The sequence below is a fragment of the Ovis aries genome, chromosome 12, assembly GCF_016772045.2.
Source record: "Ovis aries strain OAR_USU_Benz2616 breed Rambouillet chromosome 12, ARS-UI_Ramb_v3.0, whole genome shotgun sequence".
NCBI lineage: Eukaryota > Metazoa > Chordata > Mammalia > Artiodactyla > Bovidae > Ovis > Ovis aries.
In genome coordinates this window covers 18745206-18768035 of record NC_056065.1, presented here as the reverse complement: position 1 = coordinate 18768035, position 22830 = coordinate 18745206, and the positions used below count along the sequence as shown (strand labels likewise).

Below are 22830 nucleotides of genomic sequence, written 5' to 3'. Positions count from 1 at the left end.
TGTCTTAGACACAGGATCTCCTTAGGTTTATTAAATTTTGAGGTTAATGAATATTTTGACACTTTTACCTATACATATCATTAGGGCTTACTGCGATAGGTTTAGGATGGCAATCATAATAAACATATACAGTACAATAAAAAGCATTTTTAATCTTGGAAGTGCCTTAGAAACAACAGTGATCAATGCTGTGGATGGATTAACAGCATCAAATTGATTGAATTCTATTTTAAGGGCAATGGTGGTATTAACACCGACATTCTTGTTCAGAAGGAATGCAGCAGTGGTAGAGTGCAGGTTCTGGAGTTAGATTCCCCAAATTTAAAATTTGGTTCCTCTGCACGCTGATGTTTAACTCTGCCTCAGTCGTTTCTCTACTCTCCAGCTCAGTTTCTTCATCTCTAAAGTGGGTTATCATAAGATTTCAAGGCAGAAATCACCATAAAGGATTAGCACACAATACCATAATAGTCATCATTATATATGCATTTAATGGCTGGCGTTTTGGAATTCAGGATTTTGAACTATGTGCTGTAACACTCATGCATGTATTTTATGTGCTGAAACCACATAAATCTTGATGATATTCTTTTTATAACCTCTGTCTACTCCAGATCTCTCTGACTTTTCACTTCATGTTATTCAGTTTATGAAGTTCGATATTTAAGTTGCCTTCCTTGTCTAGAGACTTAGATGTTTTATCTCTCATAACTGAATTGTGAGTGATTACTTGACATTTTAACATACACTTATAAATTGAAGGCTATTTCTTGTATTTTCCTCATTATCACGCTCCTTAAAAAAGAAGACACTTTCAATGTGTCAGTATTCTCACCTACCAATCACTCCTTGGGCTTCCCTGGTGGCTCAACTGGTAAAGAATACACCTGCAATGCGGGAGACCTGAGTTCGATCCCTGGGTTAGGAAGATGCCTTTTAGAAAGGAATGGCTACCTACTCCAGCATTCTGAACTGAAGAATTTCACAGATTGCATAGTCCATTGGGTCGCGAGAGTCGGACACGACTGAGGGACTTTCACTTTAACAAATCACTCCTTAATCTGTCACTTGTATTTTTTTTGCCCATTGCTTTCTTGTAAATGCTTCCTTTAAGATTATCAATAATTTTCAAAAGAAGGGCTATTTCTAATCCTCAACTGTGTGCCCCTAAATAATAATGTTATCATTATATCCTTTTAAACATATAAATAAACTAAATATTTCTCACTAGACTTCCCCTTCTGTTTTCTGCACATTTATTTTCAAACTTTTGACTCTGCTTTTTACCTCCAACTTTAAATGGAGGAGCCTGATCATTATTGGATGTATTGTGAATCTTTACTATTTTCCCAGTGGCTCAGATGGTAAAGAATATGCCAGCAATGCAGGAGACCCGGGTTCAATCCCTGGGTTGTGAAGATCCCCTAGAGAAGGAAATGGCAACCCACTCGAGTATTCTTGCCTGGAAAGTCCCATGGACAGAGGAGCCTGGAGGGCTACACTCCATGAGATTGTAAACAGTCGGACAGGACAGAAGTGACTTAGCACGCATGCATGCCAGATGCTATGACTGGTGTTTTAGAAACAGTATTGGATGAAACAGACACAGCCCCTAACCTTAGGGAGCTTGGAAGCTTGCAATGAAATCAGGCATCAAACATGTAATGAAATAATTGCAAGGGATTCCTGACTCCAGCTGTGATGCATGTCAAAAAATCCTCCTGCTGAGAAAAAATAAAAAGCTGGATAAAATTTCTTAATAATATGACTGTATCAAGACAGTATTATTTAACTAGGACTGCCATGACTTATGGGATCAAGTTAATAGAAATAAGAAAAACCATTTCAATGAGCTTTTTATTTATCTTCTGTATTTTCCTTCTATTTGTTTAATCCTATATTGCATAGTCTTGGGTGTGGAGGTGGAGGAAGCTTGGCTTTGAAAGACAAAAAAATTAGAGTTTAGAGCCTACCAAGGAGGAAGGCCCATGGTAAACATGTCAGATGTTCAGCTGAAATTGTAGCAGTGGGAACAAATGAGAAATAGAGCAGTCATCCAAAAGCAGGAAGTAAACCCTCAACTCATCTGAACTGCCAGTAGAGTGAAGTGAAGTGAAGTGAAGTCACTCAGTCATGTCCGACTCTTTGCGACCCCATGGACTGTAGCCTACCAGGTTCCATCCATGAAATTTTCCAAGCAAGAATACTGGAGTGGGTTGCCATTTCCTTCTCCAGGGTATCTTCCCAACCCAGGGATCGAACCTGGGTCTCCCGCATTGCAGGCAGACGCTTTACCATCTGAGCCACCAGGGAAGCCAGTAGAGTAAAAGTTGTCTTTCTACCAGAATAGTTTAAATATTTGCTGCAAGAAGATAATATTAACAACAGTCTACACTTCTAAAATTCACAATGTTTGCTATTCAATGCAAAATTACCAAGAATACCAAAAATATAGACCTTAATAAATGAAAAAATACAGATCCTCAAGTAATCTAGACATATTTGATATATATATGCACATACACAAAATTTGTATATGAAAATTATATATGTATAAAATAGCTATGATTGGAGAAGGCAATGGCAACCCACTCCAGTACTCTTGCCTGGAAAATTCCATGGATAGAGGAGCTTGGTAGGCTGCAGTCCTTGGGGTCCCTAGGAGTTGGACACAACTGAGCGACTTCATTTTCATTTTCACTTTCATGCATTAGAAAAGGAAATGGCAACCCACCCCAGTGTTCTTGCCTGGAGAATCCCAGGGACAGGGAAGCCTGGTAGGCTGCCATCTATGGCATCGTACAGAGTCGGACACTACTGAAGCGACTTAGCAGCAGCAGCAACAGCAGCTATGATTAGTATTGTAAATAAAATAAATGAAAAGATGCAAAATATGAACAGAGAGTTGGAATATATTAGAATAGGAGATCTAGAATTAAATTAATACCTAAATTCGAATCTCTGTAGAAAAAAATTTCGACTCTATCCCTGATGGGAGTAAATAGTAGTAGACTATGCAGATGACACCTCCCTTATGGCAGAAGGTGAAGAGGAGCTAAAAAAGCCTCTTGATGAAAGTGAAAGAGGAGAGTGAAAAAGTTGGCTTAAAGCACTACAGTCAGAAAACGAAGATCATGGCATCCGGTCCCATCATTTCATGGGAAATAGATGGGGAAACAGTGGAAACAGTGTCAGACTTTATTGTTTTGGGTTCCAAAATCACTGCAGATGGTGATTGCAGCCATAAAATTAAAAGACACTTACTCCTTGGAAGGAAAGTTATGACCAACCTAGATAGCATATTGAAAAGCAGAGACATTGCTTTACCAACAAAGGTCTGTCTAGTCAAGGCTATGGTTTTCCAGTAGTCATGTATGGATGTGAGAGTTGGACTGTGAAGAAGGCTGAGTGCTGAAGAATCGATGCTTTTGAACTGTGGTGTTGGAGAAGACTCTTGAGAGTCCCTTGGACTGCAAGGAGATCCAACCAGTCCATTCTAAAGGAGATCAGTCCTGGGTGTTCTTTGGAAGGAATGATGCTAAAGCTGAAAGTCCAGTACTTTGGCCACCTCATGCAAAGAGCTGACTTATTGGAAAAGACTCTGATGCTGGGAGGGATTGGAGGCAGGAGGAGAAGGGGAGGACAGAGGATGAGATGGCTGGATGGCATCACTGACTCAATGGACATGAGTTTGAGTGAACTTCGGGAGATGATGATGGAGAGGAAGGCCTGGTGTGCTGCAATTCATGAGGTTGCAAAGAGTAGGATATGACTGAGCAACTGAACTGAACTGAACCGAATCTTAAGCTATGAATGTTTGAATGTATGTTTTAGTAAATGGAATAGTTAGAAATCAAATATGTAAGCTTCTAATTCAGTGAGAAACTGGAAAAAGCAAATGGAAGCCCCCAAATTTGAAAGAAGGAAGTAGTAAAAATAAAAGCAAAAATTAATGAAATAGAAAAAGATAAAAGGAAGAGAAGACCAAAATATCTATATGATTTACTATATTAACCTAATAAAGATGAAACCTTTTAAATTATCTCTTTGATTTCAATAAATACATTTGATAAAGTTCTCATCAAACTAAGAATTAAACATTATTTTTTAATAAAAATATATTTTTTATAAAATACTACTAGTATAAAATATTGAATATTTTCTCCCAGGTATCAGGAATAGGACAAGGAAGTCCACTATCACCAACTATATTCAATATTATATTGGAGGTACTAGCCAGAACAATGTAGCAAAAAAAAAAAAAAAAAAGAAAGACATTAAGAATGTTAAAGAAGAAGTAGGCTATCTTTATTTGCAGATATCATGACTGCATATAGAAGAATCAAGATGGTATATAAGCTATCCAGTTTCAGTTCAGTCACTCAGTCGTGTCCGACTCTTTGCGACTCCATGAATCACAGCACGCCAGGCCTCCAGTTTAATAAGTACATATAGCAAGATTTTGTGTAAAGATTACTATTCCTAAATCAAATGTTTCTGTTGAATAACAAAAGGTAATCAGGAAAAGAAAAAAATTAGTGCCACTTATAATTTCACCAAAATGTATAAAAGATTTAGAAACAAACCTGGTTAAAAAAAAATAATGCAAGACTTCTGCAATGAAAACTACAAAGTGTTTCCTTGAAAAGTTGAAGAAAACCTAAATAAATGATGAGATACTCATGTTCATGGATACGAAGACTTCAGTTCAGTTCAGTTCAGTTCAGTCACTAAGTTGTGTCCGACTCTTTGTGACCCCATAAATTGCAGCAGGCCAGGCCTCCCTGTCCATCACCAACTCCCGGAGTTCACTCAGACTCACGTCCATCGAGTCCGTGATGCCATCCAGCCATCTCATCCTGTGTCGTCCCCTTCTCCTCTTGCCCCCAATTCCTCCCAGCATCAGAGTTTTTTCCAGTAAGTCAGCTCTTTGCATGAGGTGGCCAAAGTACTGGACTTTCAGCTTTAGCATCATTCCTTCCAAAGAAATCCCAGGACTGATCTCCTTTAGAATGGACTGGTTGGATCTCCTTGCAGTCCAAGGGACTCTCAAGAGTCTTCTCCAACACCACAGTTCAAAAGCATCAATTCTTCAGTGCTCAGCTTTCTTCACAGTCCAACTCTCACATCCATACATGACCACAGGAAAAACCATAGCCTTGACTAGACAGACCTTTGTTTGCAAAGTAATGTCTCTGCTTTTCAATATGCTATCTAGGTTGGTCATAACTTTCCTTCCAAGGAGTAAGTGTCTTTTAATTTCATGGCTGCAGTCACCATCTGCAGTGATTTTGGAGCCCCCCAAAATAAAGTCTGACACTGTTGCCCCTGTTTCCCCCTCTATTTCCCATGAAATGATGGGACCAGATGCCATGATCTTCGTTTTCTGAATGTTAATGCAATTAAATATCAAATCTTTCTAATTTTATCTGTAGAATTCAAGTAGTTCCAGGAAAAATCCCAGGATTTGGGGGAAATTGGCAACCTGACTGTAAAATGTATATGGAAAAGAAGAGGACTTAGAGTAGCCAAGGTTAAACTGAAGAAAGACAAAGCTGGAGGATTTACACTATGACACATCAAGACTGTTTATAAAGCTGCAGTAGGTAAGGGAGCATAGTTTTGGTATAAGCATAGACAAAAATAGACCATTATACTGCCACATAGATATCCAAAATAAATGCATATATATGTGTATCAAAATCATGTGCAAGGTTGTTCTTAGAAACTTTATATTCTTGACAATCAAAAACTGTTAACTCACATTTCCTCCAACAAAATAATGGAAAATAAATTATAATATATTAATTCAATGAATTATGTATAGCAATAAAAATGAACCAAATATTGCATCACACAACAACATGAGTAAATTTCATAACCTATTACTGTGAGAAAGAGGCTAGAAACACAAGAGCCTGGTAATCCATTTATATAAATTTGAAGAATCAGAAAGTGAATCAGTGTGATGAAAGACAGGAGATGGATAGTAACTGAACAAAAGCAAAATGGAGCCTTCTGAGATTCAGGAATTAGTCTGTGCACATAAATATTCATAGCCCCTACTTTAGCATAGTCAAAAACTGGAAACAATACAAATATCCATCCATAGGTGAATGGATGAACAGACTGTGGTATATCCATGCCATGGGATACTACTCAACAATGGGAAGGAATCTCAATTTATTTGTTGGTAAAGAAAGCAGGAGAGTAGTTAATTATAATTCCATTTATATAAAAGTTTTTAAATGTAAACTAATCTATAGAAGAGAGCAGTGGTGGCCTGGGGCCGAGGAAGAGGGAGTGATGAAGATGTTCCGTAGTACTTGTAGTAAAGGTTTCACAAGTATATATTTCTTATAACTTTTTTTCCTATATGGCCTCTCCCTACTAGTAAACATTAGTTTACTATGTCCATGAGGCTGCTACTTTTTTTTTATTATGTTCACTAGTTTGTTAAATTTTTTAGATTCCACATATAAGTGATATCATATAGTATTTACTTGTTCTAACTTATTTCACTTAGCATAATGCCCTGTAAGTCAGTCATCCGTGTTGTTGCAGATAGCAAAATTTCACTATTTTTAATCCCTGAGTAGGAGTCAGGTGTGTGTGTGTGTATACATAATCTTTATTCACTCACTTGTTGATGAACATTGAGGTTGTTTCTGTATCTTGGCAATTGTAAATAATGTCATTGTGAACACTGAGGTACATATATCTTTTTGAATGATGGTTTTTTTTTTTTCCTTTTGGGTGTGTATCCAGGAGTGAAATTGCTGGGTTATATGGTAGTTCTATTTTTAGTTAGGTTTTTTTTTTTTTTTTTTTTTGGCAAAACCTCTGTTTTCCACAGTGACTGTACCACCTCACCTTCCTACAAACAGCATAGGAGGGTTCCCTTTCCTCCATATCCTCACTGACTTTTGTTGTTTGTGTTCTTTTTAATTATGGATGTTCTGACAGGTGCAAGGTGATTTCTCACTGTGGTTTTGATTTTCTCATAACTTATTGAACCATACACTTTTAAATAGATATTGTTTATTGCATATAAATTATACCTCAAAAATGGATAAAAGAAAAAGTTCTCCAGGTGATTCTTGCAACCAGTGATTTACATTGTGGTGGGAAAATGGCTTTAACTCTATTTAGAGAAAAATCAATCAGGTTTTCTATTATTTCATGTACTGGTCTTGAACTCCTTTAGATACGTGTGTGTGCACTCAGATGCTCAATTTTGCGACCCCATGGACCATAGCCCTCCAGACTCCTCTATCCATGGAATTCTCCAGGCAAGAATATTGATGTGGGTAGCCATTTCCTTCAGATATAGACTTACACAAAGTATACACTTTAGATTTAACCGTGGCATTCCAAATTTAACTGAAAAAAAAAATGATATCTACTATGTTTATAAAGCATAGTAAAAATGAGATTTACTTAACTATGTTGGCAGCAAGAATCTATAATTTCAACAAAATAACTTGCTTTACTCTGTAGGAAAGAATTTCTTTTAAATTTATTCATATTAGGACAAAAATTTCTATAGATAAAATGCTATAGTTTGTCTGTTTTCAAGTATTTTTTCAAAAAAAGAATTTATCAGTAAAAATGTAAAATACGCATTTGAATACACAGTTGACCAATTTTTGCTGTGATGCTGTGGCACTTCTATATTTTTTATAGCTCACATAATTGGTGTTAATATGCTCTGTTATTAAGTTTAACTGAGAAAAATAGTTTACTTAAAACTGATTTTTTCTGCATACTGATAAATTCAGTAGTCAAAAAAATTAGAGAAATATAATTGAGGATTGCAAAATCAATTTGACAGTCACTTAGAACGTGTTGAGTGGGTGCAGCAAGCAACAGCCTACATCTGATGCTGTTCTCTCCTTGTTTACTTCGTAAAACTGCAAATTAGAGCTTTAATTTACAGAACTGTTAATGCCTCATTAGAAACTTTAAGCAAGTATCCTGTTTTCAATTTTCCTTTTTTTTTCCCCGTGTGTCCAATATGCAACATTATCTCCATTTTGTGTGCTCATGTAAGACAATATACTTAGGAATTCTCACCTAAACCGCACATATGAAATGGAAGCTTTCTAAACACCACATCCCAGGCAAGGGCACTAGCAGTGGCTGGGTGTTGTTTTCCAAAGTGATTAATTTATCCATTTGCCTTGTTCTTGCCAATGTTGTGGATGTCTGTTATATACGAGACACGCTATTGGACGATGAGGATGTAGCTGGAGTTCAGTAGATTCGTTTCTTGCTCTCACAGGCCTTATGGGAAAACAAAGCCATTTGACTATTCTTAGCCATTATCAAAGAGAAGGCAATGGCACCCCACTCCAGTACTCTTGCTTGGAAAATCCCATGGGTAGAGGAGCCTGGTAGGCTGCAGTCCATGGGGTTGCTAAGAGTCGGACATGACTGAATGACTTTACTTTCACTTTTCACTCTCATGGATTGGAGAAGGAAATGGCAACCCACTCCAGTGTTCTTGCCTGGAGAATCCCAAGGACAGGGGAGCCTGGTGGGCTGCCATCTATGGGGTTACACAGAGTCGGACACAACTGAAGTGACTTAGCAGTAGCCATTATCAATACTGCTTTTTCCCCCCTGCCAAATAGTGTGCAATAGCCAAAACCAATCAGTAGCAATAATTTAAAATTCCTCAAATAGGAGACTAGAAATTAGCCAGCTCTGTTCACAGTAACCGAGATAGGAAAACAACTTAAATGTCTATCAACAGATGAATGAGTAAAGAAGATGTGGGGTGTGTGTGTGTGTATGTGTGTGTGTGTGTGTAATGAAATATTACTCAGCCATTAAAAAGAATGAAATAATGCCATTTTCAGCAACTTAGATGAACTAGAGATTGTCACACTAAGTGAAGTCAGACAGAAAAACAAAAATATTGTATTTATCACTTATGTGTGGAAGCCAGAAAAAGAAAAATGATACAAATGAACTTACGTACAAAGCAGAAACAGACTCAAAGACTCGGAGAAGGAATTTACTGTTACCAGGGGTGAAGGGTTGGGAGGAAGGATAAATTGGGAAGCTGGGATTGACATGTATACATACACTGCTATATTTAGGATACATAACTAGCAAGAACCTACTGTGTAGCATAGGGATCTCTGCTCAGTATTATGCAACATCCTTAATGGGAAAAGAATCTGAAAGAGAATAGATACATGAAAGCCTGAAACACATTGTTGTACTTGTGAAACTGTTATTAACGCAACCTTGTGAATCAACTATTCTCCAATGTAAAAAATAATAGATGTTAATATCAGTTAAAGTGAAAATAAAAGGGGGGAGGGAATGGATTGACCTTAAAATGTCTGTGATCACATTCTTTGAATCACAGACCCTTACTCCACTGATCAATTAATTTTAGTTAGGACGAGAAAGAATGTTTGACCCAAGCAGGACTGATCCAGGTCTCACAGGAATTTGAAATTGAAATCCAGAGGTCAGCCTTTCTTATCTTTTGAATAAAACTTGAAAATTAATTGAAACATATAAATTAATTGAGAAGCAGAGAGAGATGTACTGCTGCAGAGATGGGGAAAAAAGAGAGACAGAATTAAAGCATGTGAACAGAAAGCATCAGAGAGAGAAGAGGAGAAATTCCTGAAGGCTTTCCCACTCTCTCTATGTCCAAGGATTTTCCCTAGGCTGGGCTTTGTTCCTAGACTTGAATTTAGAACATACCATTATCCCTGGATAATAACTTTCTTTTTTCAAGAGAGCTTGAGTTTGAAAATGCAACCAGAGATTCTTAAAAAGAAGCCATCAACATGTAGATGGAAGTTAGAGCCATGAAAATGTGTTAAACGACTCAGGGTCAAGGATAAACCTTGGGGGATGAAAGGCATTCAGGGATGGATAACCAAGAAAGATTAGCCAGATATGCAGGAGAAGAAACTGCCTGAAAATTCAGTAATTTTTTGTATATTAAGTTATCAGTATAAAATGTTGCTAGGCTTAAAAACTGAATTGTTGGTTGGAGTTTATGATTTTTCTATTTCTATGCCCTGCTCCCTAACTAAATTATTTTTTAAATGTATTTATAACTCTTAGGCCCTTTGTGATATTTGTAGTATAATGTAAATTTCCAAAACATAATTGATAACTAAACAATCATAATTGCTTAGGAAATTTTCAAAAGATATGTATTTGTTTTTGCCAATGAGAGTCTTTAAGTTTCATGAAAGGCGTTTGAATTAGTTTGGCTCTGTATATCTTCAATGAAAATCCATGCCAGAGATATGTTTGTCAACCATTAAAAAAAATCTACAGTCCAGGAGACATCATTTATTCTGCAGTGGTTCTCATTCTGTAAGAATCCCTTGCTCTTTCTTCTCCCCTGAAAGGGCTGTATTTAAACTATAGGTCATTTCTCATCTGAATAGCTAAGGGAGATTAGCGACATTGTTACTGATGCACTTGATATTTTCTCACTGTGCAACACTGTGGTAACAGATTCTTAGCCAGTCTGATCAGATAAAATGTTCATAATACTTAGAGGATAAAGGGTATCATCACTACCCCAGATTCCTTTCAATCCAAACTCATCTGTGTGAGATTACATTTTGTTTTTGTTTTTTCTCTCATTTATTAATTCTCCCCAAAGAAAGTCTTGATAGAGCTATTTATTTGTTTCCTGGCTTGCATTTTTGACAGTCAAAACAGTAGCAGATACAATGGAAGATGAAGGCTTTCTGTATGTGAGTCACTGACCTTGCCGAATCCTTTGATATTTTCTCTAGATTTGGTCCTGTGAAATCAAATATTAAGCAAGTTTGACAGTACAGTTGAATTCTGTAAGGTCTTCCATCATATTACATACAGTAATTGATTTTAAGTTAATTGGTCATTAGTTTCATGGTTTGTGTTTCTGGTTTTCTGATGGACTTCCCAGAAAATTTCATGTAAATGAAGAGATACATTATGTAAATAAAATGCAATAAAATCTTTTTTAACCCATTTTAATCTAATTGTGTTAAGTAATCCCATAGGAGTCAACTGCATATTTTTCTACCCTTCATTATGTTTCAGAAATGAAAAGATCATATTTTTCATCAAATCAAAAACTGTTTAAGTATTACCATTTGTAGATAAAAGTATTGTTTATTGGCCCACTCTATGTTTATTAAATACCTAATATTTATGAAATGCTGCCCTAGGTAATGTGACTAAAAGAAAGATCAGTAAGTTAATTTTGATAATTCTTGCCCTCAGGAGTTCTAATTTATACTATTTAACATCTTAGAAAAAGTAAAAAGTGTGATACTGTTATGAAAAATAAGGAAAAGAAGCAATTGCTACTCTGTGTTGTATTAGCAGAATTGCCTAGGATAAAATAAATAAGGTGATTATTGGGCTCCACTTGGCAATCCTTAGCCCTTGAGAGGAGTACCATGTTCCATTTGGGATAGCACACTTTTAAAAACATAGACACATTTGCCAGAGGTTTCAAAAGGGAGCAACAAAAAATGATGAAGGGATTTGAAAATGGGGCCTCTAAGAAAAGGCTGAGAGACCTGAGGATGTTCAATTTTAAGGAGAAAGACAGAGGGGACACATGGAAACTGTTTACAGATGCATAAAGAGGTGTTATAGAGAGGAGAGGGACCAATTTTTCTCATTAGTCAACAAAGACACTTCAAGAAGTAATGGGTTTAAAACTCAAGGGGGGAAATGCAGGTTAAATATTAGATTAAATTAGGTGAGATTTAAATATTTAAAATTTTATGTTTCTGAGTATAATTAAGGTGCGGAGACTAAATCAAGTTAGAATTGGCATAGGCATGTGAGAGGGAAAACAAATCAGATCTGATGAGGGTTAATAAAACAGCTTATATTTGCATAAAATATAAAATATTTTAAAGTACCTTCCATATGTATCATTTTACTGATCTCTCGACAATCTTAGGAAATTATCAGGGGGAGTATCAACTAGGTTTTTAGCTGAGAAAATTGAATTTCAGAGAGATAAATATCATTGTTCTCCCACCTACCTCCCACCCCCACCACCTCCCAGATTAGACAAAACTAGCAAATGGTCTGGGACCAGACAAGTAGGACCAGAAGACCATTCTTCACATTCTGTCAATATGTTTCCCATCAAATCTTGATACTTTTTCATTTATAATAAGATTTTTGTTATAGCAAGTTGAGTCTTTTTATTTTTGTATTTTTGGCTTTTAAGGTGCCAAATATGTCCCATGAAAATCCTTTTCTCTCCATATTTATTAGAAGAAGAGAACTGAGCAATGTAAATTATAGACCAATTAGCAATTTTGTTTACACAAAGGGACAAGAAATATGATTGAACTTATACCTATGTTATCTATATCTATTATTTGTCTCCTGTTTACAACTGTGGAATAAATTCAACACTTGGTATTAAGTTTTGACAAATGATTGCCAAACCTAATATAGTCTTTGAAGGCAGTTTGATATGGTGAGATGGTGAGACCTTGCTCTCCATTACCTACTAGTGGAGATATTTCCATTTCATCTTTTATGAATTTCACACCCCTTATTTATAGAATGAAATTAATAATATCTCCTGGTTTCTTCCAGACTTAAATGAGAATCAAATGAGAAAATAGATCTCAAAGTCCCTTGACCTGTTCAAAGAAATAAATTATAAGCTGTACTTAGCATTTTGAGTGGGAGAAAATATATATTGTTTTTGTTGTGTTGTGGCTATTTTAATATGATAATTTGTTTCTATTTTCATTTCAACCAAACCTTTGTTTTTATTATTTTAGAGTTTCTGATTTCAGACCCCTAAGAACAAAGCCAGTGTCTGTTCTAGCATTTAAAATTTACTAGCCTACTGTAGGTATTGATTAACTGTGTGGTGAGTGAGTGAATGAAAAAATGGGTGAATAAATATTTTCAGGATACTATGAGGTGTGAACAAGAGATTGATGGTACTGTTGACTAAGAAAAAGATGCACAACATGAGAGCTGTGAGTTAAGTTTTATTTGGGGGTAAAATGAGGACTGCAGCCCAGGAGATAGCACTGCAGATAGCTCTGAGAAACTGCTCCAAAAATGTAATGGGGAAAGCTCAATACATATGATTTTGGTGAAGGCACAATCAAGCACTTATTTTTATAAAAGTTTCCTGCTAGGGATTTAATACTTTTCTAGATATGAGGAGATGCAAGGATTGGGATCATGAAATCAGTTCCTGAAAATATCTATCTGAAGACCTGTTCCACCAGTTTCCCGGAAGCACAAAACACCTTATTCTCCATCCTGAACTCCCTTCCGGGTGTGTTGGAGGTCAATAGCTGCAGCAGAACAGGGTTCAATCTCCACAGAAGCAAATGGCAAACGCCTTTGGCAAGTGCCAGTTTGTAGTTGACAGGATTACGTATAATAATCTTGATGTATTCTTTAATGATGTAACTATTATATAACATACTATATGTATATAATATATATAATCTGTATATATAATGTAAATAACATTGTATGTCAGAGTCTGAGACCCTGTAAATACAAGGAACTAAAATTCCAGTAGGGGAGATAGACTTGCAGACCATTACAGTACTTCGTATAAGAATTGTTTTTTTTTTTTTCAGCAATGGGAGGTAGCTAACAAACTTTACCAAAGGAAGGCCATTTGATTGGCTGCTGAAAACTCCACAGAGAAGTCATCCGCAAGGCAGGCTGTATTGAAAGACTCTTGGTATACATGGCAGGGCTTGCAAAGGAATGGAGTTTTTGGGAAAATCCCAGCCTCTGTGAATTCCTTAGGTGTTCAGTAGAGGACCATCCTTGCCAACAGAGTTTGGGGTACCCCCAGCAGCATTCCTGCAGGAAGGCTACAGCAAGGGTGTTTACTAGAAGCATCAGTTTAGTTCAGTCGCTCCGTCGTATCCAACTGTTTGTGACCCCATGAATCACAGCACGCCAGGCCTCCCTGTCCATCACCAACTCCGGAGTTCACCCAAACTCATGTGCATCGAGTTGGTGATGCCAACCAGCCATCTCATCCTCTGTTGTCCCCTTCTCCTCCTGCTCCCAATCCCTCCCAGAATCAGGGTCTTTTCCAATGAGTCAACTTTTCGCATGAGGTGGCCAAAGTATTGGAGATTCAGCCTCAGCATCAGTCCTTCCAATGAACACCCAGGACTGGCCTCCTTTATGATGAACTGGTTGGATCTCCTTGTAATCCAAGGGACTCGCAAGAGTCTTCTCCAACACCACAGTTCAAAAGCATTAATTCTTCAGCGCTCAGCTTTCTTCACAGTCCAACTCTCACATCCATTCATGACCACAGGAAAAACCATAGCCTTGACTAGATGGACCTTTGTTGGCAAAGTAATATCTCTGCTTTTGAATATGCTATCTAGATTGGTCATAACTTTCCTTCCAAGAAGTAAGCATATTTTAATTTTATGGCTGCAATCACCATCTGCAGTGATTTTGGAGTCCAAGAAATAAAGTCTGACACTTGATTTTTTAAAGTCACTCTTCTCTTCAACTTTCATCAAGAGGCTTTTTAGTTCCTCTTCACTTTCTGCCATAAGAGTGGTGTCATCTGCATATCTGAGGCTATTGATATTTCTCCTGGCAATCTTGATTCCAGCTTGTGTTTCTTCCAGCCCAGCATTTCTCATGATGTACTCTGCATATAAGTTAAAAAAGCAGGGTGACAATATACAGCCTTGATGCACTCTTTTTCCTATTTGGAACCAGTCTGTTGTTCTATGTCCGGTTCTAACTGTTGCTTCCTAACCTGCATATAGGTTTCTCAAGAGGCATACAGGGAGATCAATGGCTTCCTATGCATAATGTTAAGAGTTTTTGTTTCCTTCTGAGATTTATGTGTGCATATTGCAGGTTCAAAATTGTACCTTAATTAGTTGCAGGAAGTTGCATCACATGCCCCACACCTCCCTTTTCCCCACACCAAGTAATAGAATGTATTTGCCAAATTATGAAGACTGATAGATAATGACAACTGTAATTAGAGAAAATGGGATCTCTGCCCGCTCCCCTGTTTTTTGTTTAAATGGGTTGCCAACGTTTAAAATGCAAAGAAGCAGGCCTCCTAAGGGGTCCATTCTATCTCATCTGCGGAGGAAAGACGTATGTTGTTAACTGATGAAATGTCTGCGGTGGAAACAGAGCGACCCCAGGAAAAACTCGAAGTCTGCCCTCTGCCTTTGGCAGCACTACAGCCTAACTGAGTGCCCTCTCTCTCGGGGGCCTACAGGCATTGTGTCTGCCCACTGCTGCTGGTGCATCTTCCGGAGGCTTTCCCCCAAGGCTCTCTCTTCAGTCTGATCGCCTTGGGGCAGTTGTCTGCCTCCCTTCAGCTGAAGTGTACCTGTCTGTGCCCCATCCCTTCAGGCCCCTGATCTGGACAGTAGGCTGGTCTGACAGATGTCACTTTGATGGTATGTCAGAAGCAGCAGCCTGTTTCTGGGCTCCTCTTGCCCTCCTCAGGACTGCATGTTCACTTAGAAGCCTTCTAGGTATAATTAAAGAAGGGAACACATGAAATCAAATCACAGCTCTGTGGGAGAGAGGGTTTTGGACTAGACCCACCCATGTGGGAAAGTGAAAGTTTCATTCTTTCTTTTTAAAAAAAACAAATATTTGCTGAACAGCAGCAAATTACCAGGCACTGCACTGCATTAGAGCATAAAGATGCCTAAGCAAACAAGGCATAATCCATGACTTTAAGAAGCTGAGAAGGTACATACTTTATATAAATATTTCATATAAATCACTCAACTTTATTCAGAACGTTTATTGAGCATCTTCTATGTGCATGACTCTGTGGAGCAATAGACATAAAATCTCTGCCTTCATGGGGACTGCATTCTAATGGGGTTCAGCAGGTGAACAGAAATCCATGTTACTTATTTGTTGATTCACCAAAATGAAAAATTTATCTTCCTAAAGCTTATTTTAAAATGAACACGTGTATACCTGTGGTGGATTTATGTTGATGTATGGCAAAACCAATACAATATTGTAAAGTAATTAACCTCCAATTAAAATAAATAAATTTATATTAAAAAATAAAATGATCATTTTTAAACCTCATCTTAAATTCAAATTTTCTTTGATCACATTTGATGCAGGTTAGGATAACCTTCCTGTGTTACTTGAAATACATTTAAAGCAGCCCTTATTTGAAGGAATCTGGTTTTGAATTTTTCATAGTGTGTTAATTACCTTCTAATTAATTTTGTGTGTGTGTTTCCAAAAGTTGGGAATAGTAAAGAGATAGGGTATGACTCTGCAGAGCTTTTTAAGGTAAAACATGCAATCAGATCAATGCTCATGTAAATTAGAACTCAGGAAAAGTACTGAACAGCAGGATTATATTATCAAAAATCTGGCTGATAGGTTTTGAAGTCACTGAGCTGAATCTATTTAGAAGTACATTTTAGGAAGGCTAAATAAACATCAACACTATTGTCTATTCTAAGTCAGGATCTTGCTTTGTCTATTTTCCAGGTGATAAAACACTAACTGTGATTAGTGTTATCATCAAGCATATTGAACAATCTGTAAGTTAACAGCAATACATAGGCATGTGGTCCAAGGACTAGAAGGAAAGAAAATGAATTTTTAATCTTTTTTTCCCTATAGAAGGGGAACTAATTCAACACCTTGAGTTAGCTGTGACTCAAGGGTCCATTATAACTTCAAGATTTTTTAAAAGCCTGTGTCTGGGGTATGGGAGATGAATTTTGTTCCAAAGTGGTGACATGGGCAAGTGTAAACTCCTGGGAACAATTTCAGGCACATTGAGAGTCTGATCTAAGCAAAAATGGACAGAACAGGGAAGATGGAATTCTCACACTTGCTTCCTGACCTTGGCTGATAGTCCTTAGCAGTTGGTAATTAAAGGAAATACTGAGGCTGAGAAGATGAAGAAGAAATAAAGGGAGAGAGTAATCCAGAATTAGAGGATATGTAAATAATAAGAGAATATTATAGATAATAAGATGGAGCAAACATAGGAACAGTGCCTCTGATGAAGAGGGCTATACTTTGTATTAAGGTGATGAGGGATATGGAGGCTGTAGGTTTGGTTTAGCAAGGGAAGAAATATTCATTCAAAATATTTATATTTTATATAGTATATATCCATATATATTATGTTTAAAGTTTAATTATATTGAAAAACTCATCAACTGTTTGGGTATCCTGCCTCTTTTCTCCTTTTGCCATCCCAGTCTTGCGTTATCTTTCTGAAATTTTTCTGGGCTCATAGCTACACTGACGCTCTGCCCATTCCTTTCATCACAGAAGGGTATTCTGCCCTGAGTCACAAACAGGGAGAGAATAAGGTTATATAACATCTACATGTTATTGTTACAACAGTCAAATAAAAATTAAAAGTCCATCAACTGATCAGGTAGAAGTCAATAAAAAGGTCAATAAAAATCAAAGGATGAGCCGAGAGAGGACTTGGTGTGCTAGAAAATGCCAGGAAAAATAAAAGAAAAAAATGTGGTGAGATCTTCTCCCTGCGGCCTCAGGGAAGCACGTGATAAATTAATTGAAGCTCATCACCCATGAAAAAGGGCTACAGCTGGAGCAGTAGCTGCTCTGACTATATAACAGTGGTGGTTCTTTAACTTAAAACAAAGATAGTGGATTTTTGTTTTAGTTATGGAGATTTTTCAGATGCTGAGCCAGAACTGTTTTTTTATTTTTACTTTTTGCCTCTATTCAACTGAATACTGCATTTTTGAGCAATACAAAATATTGATTGGTCCACTCTAGCCACTATCAGTTGTGAAGTCTACTAAGTATAAGCCATTAACAGGATACAGAGATTAGTAATATCAGCTTTCAAAACATTTATAGTCTGGTAATAATATATGATTAGATTTTTCATATGATTTGTGTACAACAGTCTGATTCTGATACCATCACATTTTTTCTGCATCACACACAAAAAGTTTCTTTTAGGAAATTATTTAAAGGAAACTAGGATGAACCTACATAAGGATTTCATAAATGTTTTATCAGTGGATTTGACTGCCCAGTTGCATTAAAGCATTCATCTTTTTTCAAGTCCAAAATGTCTTATCTTTAATTGATGTAAAGCAACCGCATTAGTAGAATTTGTCCATGTGTGAGAACGTAGCTTGATTAAAACAGATTGCTCCAGTAAACTGATTGCCATTTGATTCTATAAACATATAATTTCTTACCATGAATAAAATGCTGTATGTAAAATAATAGGGCAAAATAGTCACGTATTATTTAAATTTGAGTTAGTAGTCTGATCGTCACATATCCCCAAATAGTCATAATTTCCCAGTTTAAAGAAACATATTTTACATGCTAACAAAGAGTTTTGTAAAAATAGAGTCAGCAATTTTAAGAAGTTAAAATTGTCAGTTATAAAGTTTTTAATACATTAATTTTCTCAAGTCTAGTTTTCTCTCACTTCTCAACTGGATCACTCATCCTATAGATATGAGTCCTAATCAAAGTAAATTATATGATCATAGAATCGTTTGAGTCTGGCATGATTCTGCATTGACTAATCCCTTGTCTTTTTAAACTTTGTGCTATATATATATATGTATATATATACTGCATAGCATGTGATATACATACATGTGTACATATACACATGATATGCATATGTATACATGATACACATGTATATCACATGCTATACGATATACATACATTATCTCAAAACTGTTAACCTTCTAAATTAAAAAATAATTGTGTAAAATATGTTGTTATATATTATGGCACTTGTGGCAATACTTGATGCAACAGTGTTCATTCTTGTAACTATTCCTGTAATAGTTTGCTAGCGCTCTCATAACAAAGAACTACAAACTGACTGGCTTGAACAACCGAAATTTATTGCCTCACAGTTCAGGTGGTTAAAAGTCCAAAATCATGATGCTGGAAGTCCAAGATCATGATGGTGGTTTCCTCTGAAGGCTGTGAGGGAAAAATCTTTCCAGACCTCTCCGCAGCTTCTGGTAGTTGGCTGGCAAGCTTGAGCATCTTGTGGCTTCTGATGTATCACCCTGGCTAATGACTTCATCTTTGGGTGATATTCTTCCTATGTGCTTCTTTGTTTTTCCACCTGGCATTCTTTGTATAAGGAGACACCTGTCATATTGGAGTAGGAACCCATCCTACTCCAGTATGTACTCATCTTAAGTAATTTTATCTGTAAAGACTTTATTTCCAAATAAGGCCATATTCTGAAATTATACTACAGGTTAGACTTCAAAATATTAATTTGGGGGGAGGATATAATTCAACCCTTAACAATTACTCTGCATAACTGATGAGAAAGTAAAGAATTAATCTTATGTAGGAAGAGATAACCTAAGCAAAAAGAGATACAAAACACCTCCCTCAAATTCCTCGCCTTTAATTGATTTACTAGAAAATTATGAATTTGCAACCATAGTGCAGCATAGTATGATAACTAAAGCAATTGAATAACCCGTCCAAGACTCTAATCATTAATATTCAATCAGAGATGCTGTGTATTTCTACTGAAGATTGATCCTCCAAAATGCAACATAATTAATTGGACGATTAGTCTTAGCATGAGATTTGTTATATTTGTAGAGATAGCATAGATGTCTTGTTTCCCTCAGAATGCTTGGGTTCAATTGAGACCTTAATAGCATGTAGATAGTGGATTTCTTATCAACTCCTGCTGATTTTAATACATTTATTTATGTGTGCAACAACCAAAATCACCAACTTGAGCTATTGTTCAACATTCTTCTATGTAACTTTGTGATTGTACTAATATGTAAGAGCATCATTTGATACAAATCAAAGATACACAGTTGTCATCACAGCTGTTTTAGCATGATGACCCCTTAAAGGCATAGAATGTTGGACTTTGTGGGCATTTTTTTCTCGTATATCCAAAAGGCTAACCATTAATAGCTTTGACAGAAACTCATTGTTCAAAACTTAAGATCAATTTTGGACTGTAAATGCTGAATCCCAACAAGCAAAAATTCTAATCATTTACTTTATTTTTATGCTATGTATTATGCTTATATTGATGAGGTTTAACATATTGAGACATACATATGATTTAATCTCCGTAAAAGATCAATGAGTCTCTCATTGAATATGTGCCAGTCTTGTTCAATTCTTTTCATATGTGTGAAAGCCCAGTGAAAAAGTCATTCACTGACAGTAGTCCTTTTCCCTTTTGGTGCATTTTCAACTGTCCAATGTAAGACTTATAGTTAAATAATCACTAGGATTTCCCTTTAGCTCTAACATCTATGATGTTTTTGTTGATGATGATCATAGGTGACTGTTGGGTCAGCATGCTGCTGCTTCTGCCAAGTTGCTTCAGTTGTGTCCAACTCTGTGTGACCCCATAGACAGCAGCCCATCAGGCGCTGCCATCCCTGGGATTCTCCAGGCAGGAACACTGAAGTGGGTTGCCATTTCCTTCTCCAATACGTGAAAGTGAAGTCACTGAGTCATGTCCGACTCTTCACAACCCCATGGACTGCAGCCTACCAGGCTCCAGCGTCCATGGAATTTTCCAGGCAAGAGTACTGGAGTGAGTTGCCATTGCCTTCTCCAGTTGGGTCAGCATAGGTCTATTGTAATTGAGATCAGAAAGCTTAGTACGAGTGAAATTAAATATGTATAGAGAAAAGGGTTGAGTTAATATGGCAGCAAGTCACTGGACATAGACTACAGTTTCTTGAGCATTGAAATCTTATGGTAAACGTAATAGCTTAGTTTCCTTCCCAGCAATTTTCTCTGTGGTTCACTGGCATTTGCTGATTTTATCCCCTCTTCAAATGTGTAAAATAGGTTTAGAGAAGATAAGTAACTAAGATAACTTCTCTAAGATACTTAGAGAAGATAAGTAACTTGCCCAAAGTCCTACAGGTGGTATATTTTAGAGGGGGTTGCTTAACTCTCAGGCTCCAATGTAGATATTCACACCTCTGTTATGTAACACTATGACAATGGTATACATCTACTATTTTCATCTTCTCAGTACTGCATCTCTCTTTTAATCAGATACAGCTATCCTGATGACTAGGGTGTGACCCACAGTTTTGAGAATACAGCTCTTCCTGGCCAGAGAACGGCAGATAAACTAAATAATTTAAAGTTGTATCCCTATGTGCTGTTGGACTGTGATCACCCTTAATCACCACCTCACTTTAGCAAAGCTCTTCACTTGCCATCCATTCATTATTAAAAAATTTTTAATTAATTTATTTTAATTGGAGGCTAATTACTTTGCAATACTGTGGTAGTTTTTGCCATGTGTTGACATGAATCAGCCACAGGTGTACATGTGTCTCCCCTGTCCTGCCCTCTTCCACCTCCTTCCCCATCCCATCCTTCTGGGGTGTCCCAGTGTACCGGCTTTCATTAAAAAAAAAAAATTACTCAAGTACAGTTGATTTACAGTGTTGTGTTAATTTCAGGAGTTTAGCAAAGTGAATCAGCTATACATACATATATATATATATCCATTCTTTTTTAGGTTCTTTTCCCATATTCTAGAGTATTGGTAGAGTTCCTTGTGCTATATAATAGGTCCTTGTTAGTTATCTATTTTTATATATAGTAGCGTGTGTATATCAATCCCAACATCCCAGTTTATCCCTCTGCCTGCCTTTTCTCCTTTTGTAACCATAAATTTGTTTTCTCCATCTGTGACTGTTTCTGTTTGGTAAATAGGTTCATTTATACCATTTTTTTAGATTCCACATATAAGCACTTTCCTATGATACTTGTCTTTGTCTGACTTACTTCACTCTTGACACTCCTCTTTCAGAATTTTTACAGATTCAGTGTTTGTTTAATTACTGTCAAGTCAAGTAGTGGTTTGTAATTGTTTCTGAAGGCAATGAAATTCATTTGACAGACAAAATATCATCTCTCAGCCACAAATACACTGAATTTCTTTCAATGCTGATAAAACAAGTACAGTATACAAAACACGTCCATTAGGTGGACAATGCTTATCTAAATTAAAAAAAATTTTTTCCTTCAAAGATAAACTTTGAATTGATTGGACAAAACTAGTTTCTTGGAACCCAACTGCATCATAGTTATAACCTTTAAATACAAGTTCCTTGGAATCCTTTTATCAAACTAATAGAGTTGACTCAATTGAAATTTCAGGATTTTCTGTTTTATTTCCTTAAAGTGAATATTTCTTGCCCTCCCTGAGACGCTGCTTCTCCATATTAATTAACTGATACGGTTTCCTAAATTTGCCTCCCTCTCCTCTCCATTTCTTTTGCTTATGTCTATTGGAATACGTTTTAAAGATTTTTGCATGTGAAATGACTCCTGCGTCAAAGAGTATGTATAATTTCCCTTCATTTTAAAAATAAAAGATAGGAAAATATGGGAAGGATTTTCTAAACTTTTATGTTCTCCATATTTTGTTTTGGTTTATAAATGAATAGCTCTCTATATTTTAGGTATTATAATTTGAGTCTCAAAAAGTTGTTACAAAAAAAAAAAGTTGTTACAAAGCACAGAAAGCAATTTTGCTTTTAATTACTTATAGCTCTCAGTATTTCTGAGTCAAAACAACTCTCCATTAGTGTTCATGGGCAAGACAGGATGCAGTGCAGAGCAGATATCCTATAAGCAGCATGATAGATCCAATCATCTGATTCATTATAATACAAATATTGTAATCAATCATAATATTCAGTGTTCCATAAATCCACAAATCTGTGAAAAGGAGAAGAAAAAAGGAATTAAGCTATCAGTGAGTTTACTGAAAAAGGAAAAGCAATTTCCTAATTATCA

At 36.5% G+C, this 22830-nt stretch overlaps 1 protein-coding gene and 1 non-coding gene across 2 annotated transcripts in view; one reads left to right on the top strand and one right to left on the bottom strand.

Annotated features, from left to right (window-relative positions):
- The window catches only part of USH2A (usherin), a 983289-nt gene that overhangs the window by 330829 nt on the left and 629630 nt on the right, over nt 1–22830 (top strand). The window lies entirely within an intron of this gene.
- Nucleotides 2242–2313, bottom strand: TRNAC-GCA (transfer RNA cysteine (anticodon GCA)). The gene has a single exon. It is a non-coding gene; the product is annotated as a tRNA-Cys (tRNA).